The sequence below is a fragment of the Falco rusticolus genome, chromosome 8 (assembly GCF_015220075.1).
Source record: "Falco rusticolus isolate bFalRus1 chromosome 8, bFalRus1.pri, whole genome shotgun sequence".
Classification (NCBI taxonomy): domain Eukaryota; kingdom Metazoa; phylum Chordata; class Aves; order Falconiformes; family Falconidae; genus Falco; species Falco rusticolus.
Window position 1 is genome coordinate 35,852,358 of NC_051194.1, and position 19,647 is coordinate 35,872,004.

Consider the following 19,647-nt stretch of genomic DNA (forward strand, 5'->3'; position numbering starts at 1 on the left):
TTCTGTAACTGTTAACTGGATTGGGAAGTAGAAGTAAAACCAGATTATTTTTGCCAACTGATTGCTTTCAGAAAATTTTACACTAGCCAATATGCAAATTTCTTAATGAAAACCATCCTGGGAGTTTATTAAACAGTTCATACTGAAGAAAATTACTTTCATTTACATTGAAAAGTGAAATAGTCTATCCTGACCTATATATGTGCTTGCCAAGATTCTATCTCCACTATACTCGAGGTCTTTACGATGCTATCATCATGAAGAAGAGCAATTTCTCCTTTTTTTTTCTTTTTCTTTTTTTTTTTTTTTATAATAAAAAGGCAAATAATAGGCACTGCCAATAGCCATTGTTGACCCAAGTCAAAAGTGTTTGAAATTAATTTATCCGCTTTGGATGGTGTATAAATTTCTCATTACGAGTGTCAGTGATGGACAAGAAACCATTCCAAAAAATGTATTGGGTATCATGCCAAACTCTGTAATCAAGGTCTCTTGCAGAGACTCTGGAGTATACAAAGGGTTTCACACAGTCAGGAGCGTTAGCTATGCATGCTTTCCCGTTGCCTGGGCTCAGCCAAATACTCTGTGAGAACAACACGTATATACACTTTGTTTTATTATGCCTCGCAGATGCTTTTTTGTTTTATATTTCAAGCTTTGTCAGGTCTAATGTTTGTTCCTCCTTCATCCTTCAGCTCTCACTCTTCTCCCCGCATCCTCTACCCCCCCCCCCACACCCCCTGGCCCCAAATTTCAGAACAGCTTCCTAGACAGACTTGGTATCGATTACATAAACTGACTTTCTTGGAAAGTAAAGGGGGGATGTGGGGGGGGGGAGGGTGTGTGTGGAATCGGGATTTCTTGCAACCGAAAATGGCAGCCGTTGAACAGATCTGGTCAATGACAGTAGGAGAATAAGCCCAGCAGAAAGTGGTAATATATTGTGTTACACTTATGCCAACTTGCCAAGTCAAGTTCTTTTTTTCAAGCGCATGTACAGTTTGTTCTTGCTATCCTCAGTTAACTCTGCTTTCTGAATAGGGGAGATGGGAACAGCTCAAAGGCCACAATAGCATGTTCTACTTAAGGTTTCCTCTCCACACTAACCATTGCGGATAGCACTCTTTACAGTCAAGCGCTCTTGAATAAGAATGCTCTCATTAAGGATATGAAGCTATGTTTTCTTTACCTTACAAGAAATCTGTAAAATGAGATTTTAATCATTACAGGCAAAGTACCTGCTGCTAAAAAGCAGCACAAAGTTGGCTCGATTTCCTGAAACAAATTTGAAGCTGCCTTCAAAACTAGCAGCAAAAGAGCATCAAAATGACAATATTGTACAAGAAACGCATCAGGAATGACTGATTAATCTAAGTTTCTATGGGAACGTGAGAAATGACATATTGGATCAGATGAGTGGCCTGTTTAGTCCAAGATATTCTGTCAGCTAATACCATACACTGCAGTAAGTGAGGCTTGGTGCCCCATACCACACAGCTATCACCAAAAACATAGAAAACACAGGTAGGACAGCTTAGCTTGAGAGCAAAGATCAGTTGATGCTCTGAAGCAGGTGTGCTGAGATGCGTTTTGTAGCTGGGGTAGAAGGGAAAAAAAGAGTACAGGCAATGTTGCTTAAGCAAATACTGTTTCATTATTTTTTCCATCGCTCAACCTTGGTAGCACTCCCTTTCTCAAGCTGAGTTTTTCAGGCAGGGGAGTCTGCCAAAGGGTGGGTGGCTTAATCTCAAAATTTCATCCAAATTTTTATAGGTTGAGTTTGTTTTTTTTTAATAAGGAATATAAAAACCACAGACAGTCTTCAATATTGTGCATTACAACCATCATGATGAAGCCTCATGTAGCAGGTATGATTCTTTTTTTTCTTTACAAAATACTGCTTAAAAAGCAGACATGTAAAAAGTATCACCAGCCCAAGGAAGTATGAGGATGAATCTTTGATTCAATTAGCTATTCAAAAAGGACAGCAACAAATTCTCTCAGTGCAATGTATTTACAGCACAGCAATTTTCAAATATAATCAAATCTAAAGCCAGTATCAAAATACAAGTAACAAAATATTATGGGACACAGTGAAGCAAAATAATAGATTAAGGTAAAATAATCATAATAATGACGTTGCCCATGGATAAAAGGTGGCTGAGTCACTACCGGTGTCATCCGTTGCAATTGCATAAGAAAAAACAATCACAATTTGTACATTTTCCTACCAAATTTTAGCTATTTCCTCATGTCATTCTTCTCCCCAAAGGAATTTATTCCTAAAAACTGTCCACTGCAAGAGTGCATTCCCATGTGTTTCTGTGCCAGGAAGTAGGGAAATTGTCTGTTGTAATTTTAACCACCAGGTTTGAGTGTTTACCCTTGAGTCTTTCAAGGCATTTTTTTTTGTTTGTAAAAATGACAGAAATTAAATATAGTATCTCAAAATGCATAAAAAAAAAAATGAACAGGGACAATCTCTTTAGAAGATTACAGAATATTTTTACCACAAAAAGTCTGTGGTCAGTTCTTACTGCTACATATGTCTCTAGCAGTCCTTAGGCTTTTGTTCTTTTTCATCTGTAGAAATGAAAAATAAGCCAGGAAATTCTATTAAAAATGCTTTTAAGGATGTATTGAAACCCCACAGATAAAACATGTAAGACTGAGACTAGAAGTTATTTTCAGCAACAACCTTAACCTCTGCAGAGACAATCTTTTAATTACACCACCATATACCATAAGAACATATTAAACAGCACTAAGCATTAGGAATAACATAGAATAATGATAATGAAGTGGCTGGCACAGTTTGCCCATCCACATTTGCAATTAAATTAACTTTCTAGTTAAGCTAATTGTTTCTGGCATGACAATATGGAGCAGTCAGTTAAGACACAATTTCTTTAATCATGCTCTGTTTTCCTGTGTCAAACAAGAAATGGATAGAATTAAAGGCTGTATTCTGTGCAATGTGGCATTTTGTGTTGGCATGGGTGCAGCAGTGCTGGCTGTGGTTCTCCATTGAGTCCAAAAGCTCACACTACCCTGGTTTGAGCACCTCAGCTCTCCACCCACAAACACAGGAGAACAGGATGGTTTCCTGGGGTGCCCTTAGTGAGTAAGGTTCCCTTTTGGCAAGCGTGAAAGCTGGGGACGGTGATGGGGAGATGGACAAGACACAGGAAAAGAAGAATTTATAACCCAACACTTTTACCTATAAAACTTGCACTGTTAGGACTCTGGCTGCTGGCACGCAGTCATGACCATTTCCATCCTCTACTGCATTCCCAGACCTTGTGAGGAAGCTCAAAAGAACATCTTCGTCTCATCCCGCATGCCTGATCATCCTGATGTACCTAGAATCCGTGCCAGTGATATATCTCACTTTTATTATTGTTAGACTCTATTATTATTATTATAGCCCCAATGCACTAACTTGGTGGATTAGTCATTTCTAACCCCAGGGACTCTGGGTCCACAAGATGAGTTTGATCAGTTATTAAAACACAAGTTAACGACTATACATTTACTCAGCTAAATATTACATTAAGAACATTAAAGCTTTCCCTTTAGCCAAGAAGGAGCTGGCATCTATGCAAAACTGTAGTGATCACCCACCACGCGACATCTCCAAATCTGTACTAGAGATAGTGAGACCCACACTCCAGTTGCTCGTGTGAGGGGCTGGCAGTTACACAATGGCCATATCCTGTATGCCATATCTGCCACGCCTCATGTCTCATTCAACTTTTTCCATAAGCATCTTCGAGAGTTTCAGATTTTAGCAGTTTTGCTAGAAGTAAAATACTCACACGTATTTGCTGTGAAGGAATTTGGAGTTTGACTTTAGACTTGCCCTAAGACATGGGAACGATGGTCTGATGCAATGTCTTCAATTAGAAATGAACTTTTTCTCCAAAACTCTTGTTGCACAAGTTATTTATTAAACTAAATCCACTTTATACCTCTTTTCCACACCAATGTCAAAGCAAAGGGAAGAAAGAATACTGAAGCTTTTCTGAACTGATGCCTTTTAATAAAAATGTCAAAAAAACAAAAGTCTTTTTGCCCCTGCAGTCCATGAATAACTGGGGGTGTGGGTGTGGGGTGGGGGTGGAGGGAAACATCCAAAATCTAAATTTTTCATTTAAGGAACATAATGTTCTCCAACCAAATCTCACTATCAGTCCTTTTAGACACAGAGGGACAAGCAGCAACTAGAGGACCAGTTGAGGAGTTCAGATATTTTGACTCAAGAATTCACCCTAAATGCTGTATGACCACCCACCTCTCCCTGCAGTGTATGTATGCACCTCAATAGATCCATAGACCAGTAAGAAAGTATCACAGCAGGATTGACCAAAACTTGCTGAAATAATTGAGCGGAAGAACTGTTTTTCATTTATACTACATACAAATAAACATTAAGTTCATTTATGGAGAAAAATAACAAAAACAATGGGAGAACAATCAAAGCATAAACATATGGGAAGTCTGGAATGAAAATAAGCCCTGGAGCGTAGATGATTAGGACCTTGATTGGTAGCAGAATGCTTGTTTTGGATGTTTGTGGGAGAATCTCCAATCAAAAGCCAAAAGGAAGCATCAAAAAGAGCCACAAAAGCATCAACAGCATGACTTCAAGATAAACCCTAAGAAAGCTATTGAGGCAAGAGCTGACTGAAAGAGATTGGGAATTGCAAGCAAGAGAATTATCTCATTTGATTCTACCTGCAGATACAGAAATCAGGACTTTGTAAATAAACAGGATTGCATCAAAGAGAAGTGACTCAATCATCAATTGCTCTTCTTAACATTCAAACTCTGGGCTTCCTATAACAGGGTTAAAGAGACAGAAAAAAAAACCCAACCATGCTCTGGTTTCCAAGAACAAAACCCGTGAGCTGGTATCTCTCCTGTATCAGGGCAGAACAAAAGGCAGTACACAGTTCAAACATGTAAAGCACAGGAGGAGTTAAAACACACCTGAAAACTTACTGGTAAAGATGAACCCCTATTAGAAAGCCGATGGCAAGATGCCCAAGGAGACTAGAAGGCACAGCTGCAACAGTTGTGGTTTGAAATAACACTAGAAAGGGCTACAAAAGCTTTGACCAACCTGGAAGTTGCTATCTGATAAACTGCAGAAAGGGCTCAGGGAATTGAAGCGTCCTAGAGAATGAAAATGAACCAGTATCAACAACTGTGATACTCTGAAAGGAAGGGAGGGAAAAATAAAACCTCCATTCGAATTGGGTGGGAAATAAACCCTTTCCCTGATATACTCAAATATCAGTGAGGACCTCAAAGGCAAGTTGGCTACGAACCAGTTTGCAGACACTCAGGTAAGAGCTGGAAATAAAGATCAGCAAAAGACAAAAAGATATTGTATTGACTGTAGAATTGACTACGGATCCTGAACTTTTTTCACAGCTGCATACCACGAAAGGAAACAGCTGCTGCAAACAGAAGAAGATGCCAGCAATTTGCCAAGATCTCTAAAGTGCCGTTCTCTATCACAAATTCAGCTCAGCATTTCTAATATGGTTCATGCCGTTGTTATGCATTGTGGAAGGAGTGGGGACCAATCTAAGTTTATAAAGCGAGAGAAACTGGCAACAATGGCAAAAAATGAAGGAGTACAGCTGAGGTCATTATTGATCCTGGAGGAGAAGATGCTTTCAAAGGAGAATGGTTATAAATACGGGGCTAGTGAGAAAAGATCCTTGCACGTTCCAAAACACTCCCCAGCACCAAGATGCAGCTCAGGCAGGAGGGGAGCACCAAGCTCAACCAAGCCAGGAGTCTCACACACTGGTTAGTAGTTTCTGTAGGGAGCTTAACAGTTAATTAAAAAGAGAGAGAAGGCTATTCAGTGTGCAATAAGAAATTATGTGAAATGCACAAGAATCATGAACTTCAACTCAGACTTTAGTTATGACACCAGAAATAGAAGGCAGAGGAATAGGTGATTCAACATGCAGACCTCTTTTGCAGTGCCCAAGTGCCACCTTTAGGGGCAGAAACACCGCTAGAAATTACAGGCGGTGGCACTTTTCCAGCAAATGAAAGACGAGGAGTGTTCAAAACTTGCTTGGAGACCCTCGATCTCTGGGGACCTTTAGGTGCTGAAGTTCTTCTGGATCTGAAACAAAAGTAAATCTCTATCCATTTGCTGAATGCTTCTAAGAATACTTAGAAAGAGATGGGGAAAGGAGGACTGTGGTGGCAAAATGTGACTCTAGTAAATTAATACAAACTGTAGGAAGACTGGAGGGGAGCATGAGAATGCTCAGAAAACGTATTGGCTTTTAATCTGGCACCCTACCAAGCATTCAAATTGAAGCAGGAAAATGGTTTTGAGGCTGTTTGGTTAGAAATTATTTTTTCTCTGACAAACACATAAGTTGTATTTTACTGCTTTAACACAAAACTGATCCTGGGGACACTGGCTACCTAAACAGCATCCTTCTTTTCAGCAGGGATGTGGTAAAGAAACTTTACAAGCCATGGAAGAAACATGTCAGGAAGATAGAACAGACCGTTCAGCCAGACCTCAGGCTCAGTCAAGTTAAAGAAAAAAGGTGACAGCATCAGATTATGGAAAACAACACAAAGCCATTTAGCGTGTGCTCCTCTATTACCGTAAATAGTATTCTAGATGCTGGTGAAAACTCAGTCTGTTTTACTACCCTGAATCTTAAAAGTGGCTACTGGCAAGTGGATGCAGAGGCACAGGGGAAAAAAAAACCAAACCAACAACAAACCCCAACGCTTTCACAGTAGGAAAAGGACTGTGGCAATTTAAAATGATGGCTTTTGGCTAGTCCAATACATCAGCTCCATTTAAAAGTCTAAGGAAGAGGGTATTACGTGGCACGCCTCTCTCAGCCTGTTTGTTATACGTAGATGATATCCTGGTGCATGCTAAAATGTTGGAACAAGAACTGATACATTTACAAATGGCCTGTAATTAGCTTAAGGCTGCTATTCTGAAACCTTCTCAACAGAAATGCTCCGAGTTATTTCAAAAAGAGGTATTTTACCTTGGGCAAAACCAATGAGGAAGGGAGCAAGATTTCCTTGGACAGCGAGAAGCTGCCCAGAGCTTTCCAGCTGCCTCCACATGGGGATACACAGCAACTGTGGGAGGACTGTTTCTTTTTTTCCAGGACTATCAGCATATTTCTCAGTATTACAAAACCACTGAGTTTATTAGGGAAACCATCCCAGCAGTCAGCCAGTATAAAGTTAACATTTCCAAACTTGAAATAGGCTTTTCCAATTGCTCCTGTCTTAGCTACTTGCACCCCGAGGCTTCTTCATACCGTCCATTCGTTATTAGTGGTTGGGGGCAGGTACAACTGCACACAGAACTTGAAAAGAAAGTGGGTTACTGAAAAACAGAGCAAATTTCCTGAAAGCACTTATTCCCTGCTCCACAAGGTGTCCCAACAAAACACTTTCCCCACTCTGGGTCTGTGAGGAGGTTTATGGTCAGTATGGAAGAAGCTCTTGCAAAATGGCTTATGCTGTGGGAAACCTAAGATGACTAGAAAACCAGCAATATATGATTTCATAACCACACTGGTTATGAAACCAGTCTTCTGGTCCAGTGCATCATCAAAGTTAATAATCACTGGGGAAACACTGTCATCTCCCCTTTTCCCATGATTTGCAGAAACATAAATGTTCCTGCTTCATCCATTGAAAGAGGATTTTTCAGCTTCCCAAGAAGGATCTCAGTACTTACAGTGTAAACACATAAAACTAATTTGGTAAATGTAGCCCTCGGGAGAGAAATCCCTCAAAATACCCCTCTGAGTCAGAAGATGAACTACAGTGCAGGCAATGAAAATGCAAGTTGGAGAGAATGGCCAGGAAAAAATCCACATCCACATCTGGATTGCTTTTGTCTGCAGTGATGGCCATAATCAGGTGTTGGAGATGAGGAAGAACATAGCAATCCTATTTATGCTATTTCCCACTCATACCCTCTCAGCTTCCAACTGTTTTCAGCTCTGAGACTTCCTGACCCATATATAGTTTACATGCAGTTAGTAATTCTCAGTGATTTTGTCTTGCGTGAACTTAAACGTGTCAACATATCACATCCACAATGTCATTTGGCAGTGAGCTCCACTGGTCTACCAACTGCTTCGTGAAGCCATTCAATGCTTTGGAACATCCTTGTCCTCCTTTGAAGTCTTTTTTTTTTTCCTGTCCCACAAAAGCATTCAGAAGTGAAAGGTCCAGAACGTGAGTGCATTCAAGGTGAACCCTAATATTCTTTGTGCTGTCCTCAGTGCTTTCCCTGGTAACTATTGACATTTTTTTAATCATTGTGGAGCACTGAAGATTTCACAGAATTGTTATATTCCCAGCACCTTGCTCCTTCATTGCAACAGCCAGCTTAGATCTTAGATTCTGTTATTATATCAGAGGATGGGGGGGCCAGGAGCATTGTGGTTTTGTGGGGGCTTTTTGCAAGCTTTTTACATAACCTGCACTGGTGTCAAAGGTGATTAATGCCATATAGATGCATAACAATGTGCTAACAGAAAGCATTGAACTCATCTTCAAGCAAAGATAAAGCTGCTAACCAGTATTTGAAAACAATTATCAGCCTTCTTGTTTTCTTTTTCAGTCTCCCCCCCCCCCCCCCCCCCCCCCCCCCCCCCCCCATTAAACTGATCTGGGTGCACCCTCTCCAAGCTATTTCTTCTGTTTGGACCTCTCCCTATATCAATTATTTCGTATTTGCTGCCTTCCAGCTGCCCAGTTCAATCTCCATCCCCAGTTTTTCCCCAGTCCTACTCCATTTCTAGTTTCCTCATACCCTTTCTCTGATTTTCTACAAGCTTCTGTCTGCCAAGCATTTGCATTGGGTGGTTCCTCTTTCAGCAGTACATTGAAAGAAAAACCAAAATGCCTCTCCATTACAGCATTTGGTACCAACCTGCCTCAGACCAGCTGTGATCAGTGTGGGTCAGCATGACTTTGCTTTTGTGACTTTGATCTTGAGAGTCTCACAGTGAGACCACACGAGACAACTACTCAAGAGCTCACAAAGAAAGACAGATGTTCATCAGGACAAAAATGATGTCTGAAACAAGGGAACTCCTTTCTACCACTCTTCAGGGAAAAAATAATTACTGGTTCAAACTCAACCCCAAGCTAAATATGCACTGGTAACACAGACCTACCTGTTCAGGGAAAGTTGTGTTTTTCTATGCAAAAAATAATTTGCTTTTCTCAAGCTTAGAACAACCTCTTTTTCTGTGTTGTGATACTTGGGGAATATTTGGCAACTTCAGTGCTCTTTGGGTTGGCAGTTATTTATGGAGGGAAAGAACCCAACAACTACATATTACAGATAGCAAAACTGAGCCAGAGCTTGGAAGAGAGGCTTGACCAGCACCTCAGCAGATGTTGACAACAGAGAACAGCACATGTATTTTTGAAGCTTCAATCAAAAAGCACCGCATATCCCAGAACAGCGTCATTGCCTACACATATGCAACACTGAACAATGAGTGATGCTGAATACTCACTGCACCTGCCAGTGTATGCAAGTCTTGAAACACAAAACAAGTACATCAATATACTGAGAGTTTAAAATGTAATAAGAGAATAGTATGGTTCGAGGGAAGTGACTTTGAGTTAACCCAGCTGATAAACTGGAATGCAATACAGTGTACATGTGAGAACTCTTTCACAAGGTCTGCTGAAAAGAGCATATAAAGTAATAAATTCATGCTCAGCTTTCCCACCACAGGAAAAAAATGTTAGGAAAAAAAGCATCCTCCTGAAATTCAGCTACTTGGGTTTTCTCCCTCAAGTGTGATCATGCTCCTTTTGATAAACTCTGACCATAAGTAGCACTGCTTGCAGCAAACAAGAAAGCTTTTCAAAATCCAGACCCCGCCTGAATGTTGTGCTTCAGTCAGAGGTGTAAAAACACCCAAGGACATAATTTAACTAATGTAAGCACTTCAAGACTCCTAGTGAAACTGCTTGGAGTAGTGTATTCAGTTGTTTAAGGCTTTTTTTTTTTTTTTTTTTTTTTGTCACAGGCAAGATATATGTTTACATGGCAGACTTAATTGCTGTTTTCAGAGGACTAATGCTGTGTAAAATCATAGTCATCAATACAGCCATTTATTTTGACTATAATTAACAAATCAAGTCACAGCACGTTTTACTTATTTGCCAATCTGTTGAATATTCACACTGGCCCCAAGTCGCCTATTCATTTAGCAGTAAACATGTAGCCTAGCAACTGACTGTCAATATCAACAGTAGTTGATGAAGTTGTTAATCTCTGGAAGACTGACAGGTTAAGCCAAATTCTCCTATGCAAAACTCTTATTGTCCAAGCCTTACATTAGCCCACAAGGATATCTATGTTCAAAAGATACCACATCTCCTTCTACTATTAAAATTAAATGAAGTGTGCTAGAGGCAGGAAAAGGCTATGTGCTCTGCCTGCCATGCATGTTTTGCATGCACCACAGCATCCAGCATTGTGTTTGCAGGATGTATTGACCATTGCTAATTTCCAGAGACAATTGAAGACACTTTTGCATCTGTTCATCATCCCGGAATAAACTATCATATAAGTGCATGCTGTGCACCAGAATATTGATGAGGTCAGGAGAAACACAAATATCCCCTTTACTATGCAAATCTGCACTGGAACTGCAAAAGAGAAAGCACATAGGTATGGATAAAGGGCTTTAATCTGGGGTTTTAAGAATCAAAATCAGAGTGAAGGAATTTAAAAGGAGTATGAGCGTTTGATTGGGATAACAAGAAAAGAATATGATTTAGCCTGCAGTAAAACTCCATACACCAGGATTGAACTAAACAATTTTCTAATCATTTAGCTGTACAGCTCAGAAGTTCCATCAACACAGTACGTGAAAGACACAGACAGGCGGACTAATTATCTGTGAATATACAGTGAGGAGTTTCAGAACAGCAGGAAAAACCTATCGCTTTGTGCTGTCTGTTACAGGCCTGAGCTGGATCAAACTGCCTACTGCAAGCACTTTCTATCGTGCTTTGATATCGACAGCCACGCCAGTTGCAGCAGAAATTCTTGAATGCAAATTCCAAAAAAACGGTGATGTCACAACGATTTCATCCCTTCCCAAGTATTTACAGAAGAGGGATGGTATCATCAGCAGAGAAACTGTGGGATGGTAGAAAGTAGGTCTAGGGAGCCCACCTGCAGGGCTTCTTACTCCAAGACAGAGTCAGCAATGTCATGTCATTCCCGTTCTTAAAGGCCTCCAGCCACAGAGGTGACAGCCTGTTCCAGGACTTCAGTGCATGAGTTATCAGAAAACTGCTTTTATTTTCCTCCTAATGGCTATTACCTGCCATTTTGTCTTACACAAAATAAAACTTATTATAAAACTCCGCACCACCCTTTTGCATATTTGAAGGCTACTGGTAGAACCCCACGAGACTGGAGCTAGATTGAACAGCATCCATCCACACAATCTCTCCATGACAGCCACAACATCTTGACTGCACATGGTGACCATGCCCATCACTCCTGTCTGGATTGTCTCCAAGTGGCCAACCTTTGCCTAGAAGGACAAGAGTACCCCCAAAGCGGACACTGTTTTGGGAAGACATTGCCAGTGCTAGGCACAGCAGAGGCATTACTTCACACATCTTTCAGATTATATTGCCATTTGTGCATTCTACAATGACATTTGCCACTTTTGCAACAGCATGATATTGCCTCATGCTCAGTTTGTAATCCACTATAATCCCCAGAGATTTTTCTGAAGAACTCCTGCCTAAACAGTTGTTCCCTATCTTGTATTCCTACAGTTCATTATTTCTGCTGAACTACCATCCCTCTGCATTTATTTTACAGTTTCAGCTTATTCTTTCAGACCCTTTGCCCCATTTCTCAAGGCCATTCTGAGCTCAGAAAGCTTTGCACTCTCTTTCACTTTCAGTCTTCTGTAAATTAACATGTATAATGTATATTGCATCACTCTGGTCATGGCCTGATGAGAGCTGGGGACAGCTCTGCAGAACACTACTCAGTACACCCTTCTGTTTTGATACTCCTCCACCTATCTTCCTGAAAATTATTCTCCAAACCAGCTAGTATTGTCCTTACCTAACAGCATTTTCATCTAGCCCAGGTTACCCTTGATTCAGAGAATGTCATGTAAGCCAATTTTAAAGACCTCACTTTACTCAAGAGACATGATGTCAACTGCTTCTTCCCTTGCTGTGAAGTCTGTTACTCTGCTGTACAAGGAAATTCAAGTGGTTTGACAATTCATTCTTGACAAATCCATGCTGGCAGCTATTCATTTTCTTGTTATCCTTCAGCTGCTTTCAAGTGTTTGGTTTGAATTTTTTTTTTTTCCCCCAGAATTTTTCTGTGGACTGATGTTAACACTGATTGGTCTGTAGTCCATTGGCTCCTCTTTTGTCCCTTTTTCAAAATGAAAGACATTATGTTTGCTCTTTTTCCAGCCTCTGCTACCTCATCTATCTCATGTGAGTTCTCAGAGGTAACACTATCAGCTCTGAGACCACTTTAGGCAAACACTTAAATATCCTAGAACGAAGCCTATCATAACCAGTGGATTTGAAAACATCTAATTCACCTGTAACTCCCTAACTTTTTCTTTTCTAATTTTGCATCAAATTTTATCCCTTTTCTATTGGTTTTAATAGTACTACTAATGTGGAAGCAAACAACTTTTTTAGTGAAGGCCTAATTAAAAAGAAAAAAAGGAAGGAAAGAAAAAAAAATTCTTCGTAGTCTTCCATTAGCAGCTTGCTTTCTCCTGTGAGCAAAGCAGCAGTCCCTGTCTAGATCATCCTCTTGTTAATGTACTTTGAGAGTGGTTCCTCCTCACTTTGGCATTTCCAACTAGTTGCATCTCATCTATTGCCTGGACCTTCCTCCTGACTTCATCCCCACATGTTTGTGCCATTTTTGCATACTCCTTCTGACCTGTTTCAGCTTTGAGGTGTTTCTTTCTTGCTACCAAGTTAATCTTTATATTTGGGGTTTCTGTGCTTGTACCATAATATCACGTCTTTGAGGATCTGGAAGCCAATTCACATTTACTTTCAACTACTAAATTTGCCTCTGGAGAGATCTTAGCTATGATTCTCTCAAGTCCATTTTTGCTACATTGTTGTTCCTTCTTCATCTCTTTGCAAAGATTGTGAAATCTCATTTCATGCTCAATTTCACCCAACTTGTCTATTGCCTTTATACTTTCAGCTAGTTCCCCTTCATTGTCTAAAATCTAAAATATATTTTAAAAGTCTTTCCTCTGTATGCATTTCTCCATCTATAAAACAAACAAACTCAAGACTAGAACCCAATGCCTTCCGAGAACTTGTTGAATCATCCTTTCCCCATTATCTCCCCATCGAGAGATGTCTGCAAGCAGTTAAAATTTCAGATGAACATGAAATTATCATTAATTTCAGGAAAATCCCAACCTACCTGACCTTCCTGGCTAGGCGATTTGCTGTAGATCATTACCCCTTTAATCCCTATACATTTTCATCAAATCTCTTTCTCAGCCCCTCCGAGTCTGGGCCTCAGGATATGTCCTTACCCTTCTTCTATATTCTCTGTTCAATGATCTTTGTTGATCCCCCCTTCTCCTCCACACCCCCTTGTCAGGCTACAGTAGCAAATTCAAGACAGTCGAAAGTTTCCGAGCTTTAAACTTTCGTTCAATCTTGGCTTGCAGGCGCTTCCCCACTTGCCCTGCCTGGCCCCAGCGACCACACGGGTTACAAAGCAGGTCACACTACATACTACAGCTTGCAAAACTACCCCAGTGGGAATCCAGCAAGTCTCCAGCTTGTGTCCAGGGTACAAGCTGTGGTCCTTCTCAGGACAGACTAAAGCAGTTTCTGTCACCATGGCCTGAGCCTAAGACACAATGCATTTAGCTGGGTCAAGCTCCTGCCAGCATTGCCAAATTTATACTCCAAACATCCTCTGAGACATAACTGGAGCATCTGAACTAGGTGGTGGAAGAAATGTAAAGGCTGGCGTCATTTCTGCACCTAGCGCATCCCACACTGTGTTCCTCAGTAATCCCCTTCCAACTTCATGTGTGTCAGTGGAGCAGCCCAAAGCCTTGCAGGACCCCATGCGAGCAAACCTCTGGGAGGGAAAGCAGTTGCCTAACATGACCCTGGATATTTCCTCAAAGAGATTTAGACCAAAGCCACCAAATTACTCCCAGCCATACTCCCAGCCAGATGAGAGGCAGCCCACCCCACGGCTCCTCCCCGGCACTGCTACCTGTCCCGCCTAAGGCTCAGCATACAACAAGGCACTGTTTACACCTTTTTATTGCATCCCATCTCAGGTGAACTGGTTAGGTGCAAAAAAGTCTAAGCTACAGAAACATGCACAAGTTTAGTTTCCCTTCTTTTTCAACTTAAATTTATGCATATTCTCCCTGTTTTAAAAGTTTTCTAGCCAGTAGCCAACAAAACACAGCTCCATCAGATTTCTATTCATACAAGGAGTTAGCACTTCTATTAGGTATTCATTTACTCGTTTAAAAGCTGTTCCATTTAAAAGCAATATCCTACCAATATCGTCGCTGCCTGCGTTTATTCCCTTTATATAGGTTATTCTTCTATGAAATATTCATTCAAGTGGGCGCTGCTATATTTAGAATGCAGAGAAGTGTTTTATGCACATAGTTGCTTTTGTATTCTTGCTATGCAGGCAATATAAAAAAAATCTAGCAAACTGCACTCCCATTATGCTTCAATCCTAAAGCACATATTTTGTGAGGCTGAAGTAAGATTAGACATTTTGGTTCTGGCTAAATGGTCTACAGAAGTCACCTTTAAAGTTTAGATGCCCAAATATCAATAGGCTCTGGATTGCACGGACATGTGTTTTTCAATTCGTTTTCTGATTTTAAATTTGGTGTTTAAATTGTTTTAACTCCTTAGCTGAGAAAAAAAGGCCTACAGTTTTTCTCCTTATAAATCACATCCCCTTCAGTTGAGTCTTTGTTAACCTTACGCAATTTTACTCTTCCCATGGTTCTTTTTATGGTGCACAAATCATATCAGCTTCAAGTACCTGATATCTTTCTAACAGTCACTTTAAGCTGCTAATAAATTCTTAACGTAACTTTTTAGCCATATGAAGTTTTAACAGCTGAATTACTACTTGACTTACTTGGTAGATGATTAAAAAACTTCATGGAAGAAGTATGGACAGTAAAAAGCTTAAGCACACGTGAGATTAATATTTTATTTGATAAACAAATTATTTGAGGATGACTGAATGTCCTGAGGTTGTGAAATTTTTCTCTACTTGTGTACCATTCTCCAAAGTATAAACTTTCTGAGGTCTTTTATTACTTTGAATTGTGCTACTCTTTTAAACAATAGCTAAGAAAAAGCTTTCTTTAAAAAAAAGGTGGCATACCACATTCCCATACATGCAACTGGAGGGGAAGTAAAATTTGGGAGCCTCTGCCATTTTCATAAAATGGCAACATTTTTCTTCACAAACAACCAAACCCCAACACCAAGACCATGCATCTGAAGGTGGTAATTATGAAGCAGCAACTGAGAACTGGAAAGTGTAATAGCTACATGAAGACAACACAGGAACCAGAGATGAAAGACACCCTTGTTCACAACCTCCATCTTATGGTAGCTCAGGATTTATCTTCTGAACTCTTATTCTACATTTTTACCAAAAAGTTCAGTGCACTGGAACAGTCCCTGGAGTTTTCTGTTTCCAAAAGATGCCACTATTTGGAAGACAGACATTGTATTTTACTTTAGTACTATACTAAGGAAATTCACTTAAGGTATAAATTTGTGTCATAACAAAGCCTACAATAGCCTAATTTTTATCCACAAATTACAAAAAATTAAGACAAACTCATGAGGCAGGAGTAAAGACAGAATATCATCCAGCGGCATGCCAGAAGGAATCATTAACACATGCTCCATAGTCTACTTTCTGGAAAACGATTTAATTTAAAAAGTCTGAAAGAAAAAGAATGAAAAAGCTTTTATATACTGATTTTCAATATTGGGATTGCTAGCCCAGAAAGAAAAGGAACGAGAAAAAGAAACATAAACTGCTGTACTCATGGTACTTCTTATCGTTCCAGGCCTCAGACAGTGAAGCTGCAAAGCCCAGGAGAACTAAAAGTCCCTTGCTTTTTGATGGCCTTTCCTTCTAGATTTGAAGTACACACATGTAAAAATATGTAAATCTCTCAAGAGTTGGAAATAAGAATGCCATTTGACACAGCTAATGCATTCCCCTGTTCTACTGTGAAAGACCTGAGATGCCCTCAGCACTTTAAAGGTGCTGAACTTGGTGCTAGATGTCTAAACACTGCCATTTATAAAGCCAATTTTATCACCGTGTTATTGACATCTCACAATAGGGCAAGAATTAAACTGACATCAGTAATATCAGGGCTTTTCCACTGATTGATGAAAACAAATACAAGTTGTTGCAGCACAAACTAGTAAACTGCAACAAGGCTTTACCGTTGGTCAGATTCTACTGTCCATGCTGTACCTCCTTCCTCCAGAGGTCAGACCACACTGCTCCTCCTCTGTCTGACCCCCTCTCCCACAATCCTCAGGGCTATTTAACCACTTAGCAGGAATGAGCTACACCTGCACATCGTCCATGTCAATGAACCCACTGCCTCTGAGGCAAGGCCACAGCTGCATGTTGTCAATGCTAATCAACCCACTGCCTGCATTCCTCTACAAGTCTTACAGAGAGAGACAGTTCAAAAAGGAGAAATTGGATTATATGATATGAATGTAAACACAGGCATGGATCCATCTGTGATACCTGCTCTTTGGCACTTGCAGGCTGAACACCCAAGTCTGGTTCATGAAAGCTTATACCTGCTCTGCTGGTCTCCCACCATGGGTCTTGAGGAGAATCATTTGAAGTTTTTAGACACTCCACTCCTCTACTGCTACAGGACTGTCATTTTCACTTAACAACTTCCCAGTTCATCTGGGGATTGATTTGCTAATCCCAAGACTTTGAAAAAGCAGCTGCATTGCATTAGAAAACCTGATATGGAGTCCAATGAAGCTGAACCTTCCTGGAGATGATGAGAAATTATAGTTATGGTAAACAGCCACCTTAGAACATATACGGTAGACTTGTAATCTAACATGCATATGAGTATCACAGATTACCTAGGATTATTTTTCTTTAATCTGTAGACATATATAGCATGAATTGGGTTAACGTTACCCATAACTGTTGAAAATAAAGGCCAGATATTATGTCATCTCTACAGTTTTGTACTATGTGGTATTACCCAGTTTTACAAGGGATCTTGAAAGAGGTTAATAAAAAGTCAGCCCAAAATGGAATCGTGTCTCATTCAGCAAAACCAAAGCAATTCAAGATTAATTGAATTAGAACACAAACTCACACAAAGCTTTCCAAGGAGATTAAACCACACCAACCAATGCAACAGGATTTAACAAACAGGCAAAGAGCATCAAAGAGCTTGGAGAGGAGAAATCTCCCATGCTGGACAGGAAATTAAATATTTCTAGTACGTTTTCAAGTGTATATCCCATTTGTTTTAACATTTGAAGTGACAGGACTCTACAACATCTGTTATAAGACAAATTGCAGCCTAATGGCCTCCCTGCCATAACAGTTTGGTCTCCTGGAATTCATACTCAAGTTCACCTTTTTTTAAAGGAAAAGCTATTATTTATCATAAAGAGCATCTCTTTCCAGAGGCAAGAGAACCTCTGTTAGTTTAAAATTTTTGAACAATGAATAAGTACTGAGCCAAGACAATGTGGCACATTTGTTTCATGGCTGTCTTTCATTGCAAATTATTGAATCAGGCTGTGAAGATGGAGATTTTCTCCAAAGTTTGGACAGTGTTTGGATATAAAACCTCTAAGAAAAAAAAAATGCATTGGATTGTTGTAGAGGTAATTCATTCAGAGTGAGTTTTTCTTCCTGAGTGAACATTGAGCTGTTATCCAGGAAGGTGTCAGGATGAGCATTATCTCATTACGTGCTGTCTTTCAGGCAATGGTCATATAAGGAGGCAATGGTCATTTAAGGTAAGCAATATCACAAGAAAAAAAAATATCTATAACTGTAATATAAACTGCATAAGGTGCTCCCAGCATGAACCATGAGGCTTGGCCAAATTCCGCTTCCGTCAATTACTCTGTGTCAGCCTAATAACTCCTCCGCTCCTCCTGCCCAGCCCCCGCAGCTTCAAAGAAACACAGTTTTCCTCTTTGTGTCAGTTGGCATCAAACTGATCTTTACTATGGGTTTGCTACCTGAAACTGCAAAGGGATCCTGCAGCAAAAAGGGCAGTAGCAAGCCTGGGCTGCACCCCTGCTCCAAGGGCACCTGCTGGGCTGCGGTCCCTCCAGGTGACACGTAGACCACCACTCACCACACCTGCACGCTAACAAGGGAGGAAACACACCCCTTTAGCACCCAAGTGAACCCATGCCCGGATACCGAGTCAACAGGGAGTTGCAACATAAATCGGTATATCCAATAGTCTCTGTGTTCTGCAACGCTTTCCAAGAAATAATTTGCATTACCGGCTTGCACAAATTATTTTCTTTTTCTTTAAATGGTGCAAAGACAGCTGTACTCATCAGACAAGGTAAGGCACATGCTTCATGTCTAAAGTGCAAAAGAGGTCAAAGCATTGCTCACCACCCCATGAATAAGAACACAGAAGGGCATTGTAAATTCCAAGGCAGAGAACAAAACAAGGAAGGGAGTCAGGTGAAACCATAGAAATATTACACGTATTAAGTTTAATACCCAGATGAGAATTAGGTTACTACACTGCCTTTCACAAACTGCTACTTTTTTTATGTTGCAAATACTTCTCAGTGATAGATGCAAATAAATTAATGCTGTCATTAATCTTTCCATTTATATCTTTCTCACTCCTTATGTCTGCTTTCATCGTTGCACTTACCATACTTAAGTATATGTTAAGGAGACTGTCATTTTCCCTTCTGTATCTACTATTTCTTCAAACAAGCACTACTGGATTCTAAAGCAGAAAATGATTTCTGAAGATTATCTTTTGTTCCTTATATATATTGGAGAGTATTCTGGATGAAGGTGTCCCATTAAAATCCTTAGAAAAGTTAGGAATATTGAATAAATACATAATTGTGTCCTCTTTAAAAAAGCTGTTGGTTTTAGATTGTTACGCTAAAGAATACGAATAGCCTATGTAAAAAGCATCCCGATAGAATTTTTTTTTTGTTAAAGCTTTAACACTGAAATCTTAAAACTCCAGTTAGTCACACAGGCAAATTTTAGAGTACTTACATAACTAAGGACCACTCAGATGTTGCCTGCAAAGATTACAGGGCTAGGATTTTCTCAATATTCTGTTAAAATAGGCTGCGCTGAAGAGATAAGCAGTGTTATTTCAAGGGATAACTGATTTACCTAAAATCTTAAAGGTACAAAAACACAAGGTAAGAGATATCGCAGATGCTCTGCAGCCCTTAGCACAGTACGGACTGGCGCAAGACAAAGAGTTCCCACTCCATCCTCAACACTTTCTTGTGCGTAATCCCAGT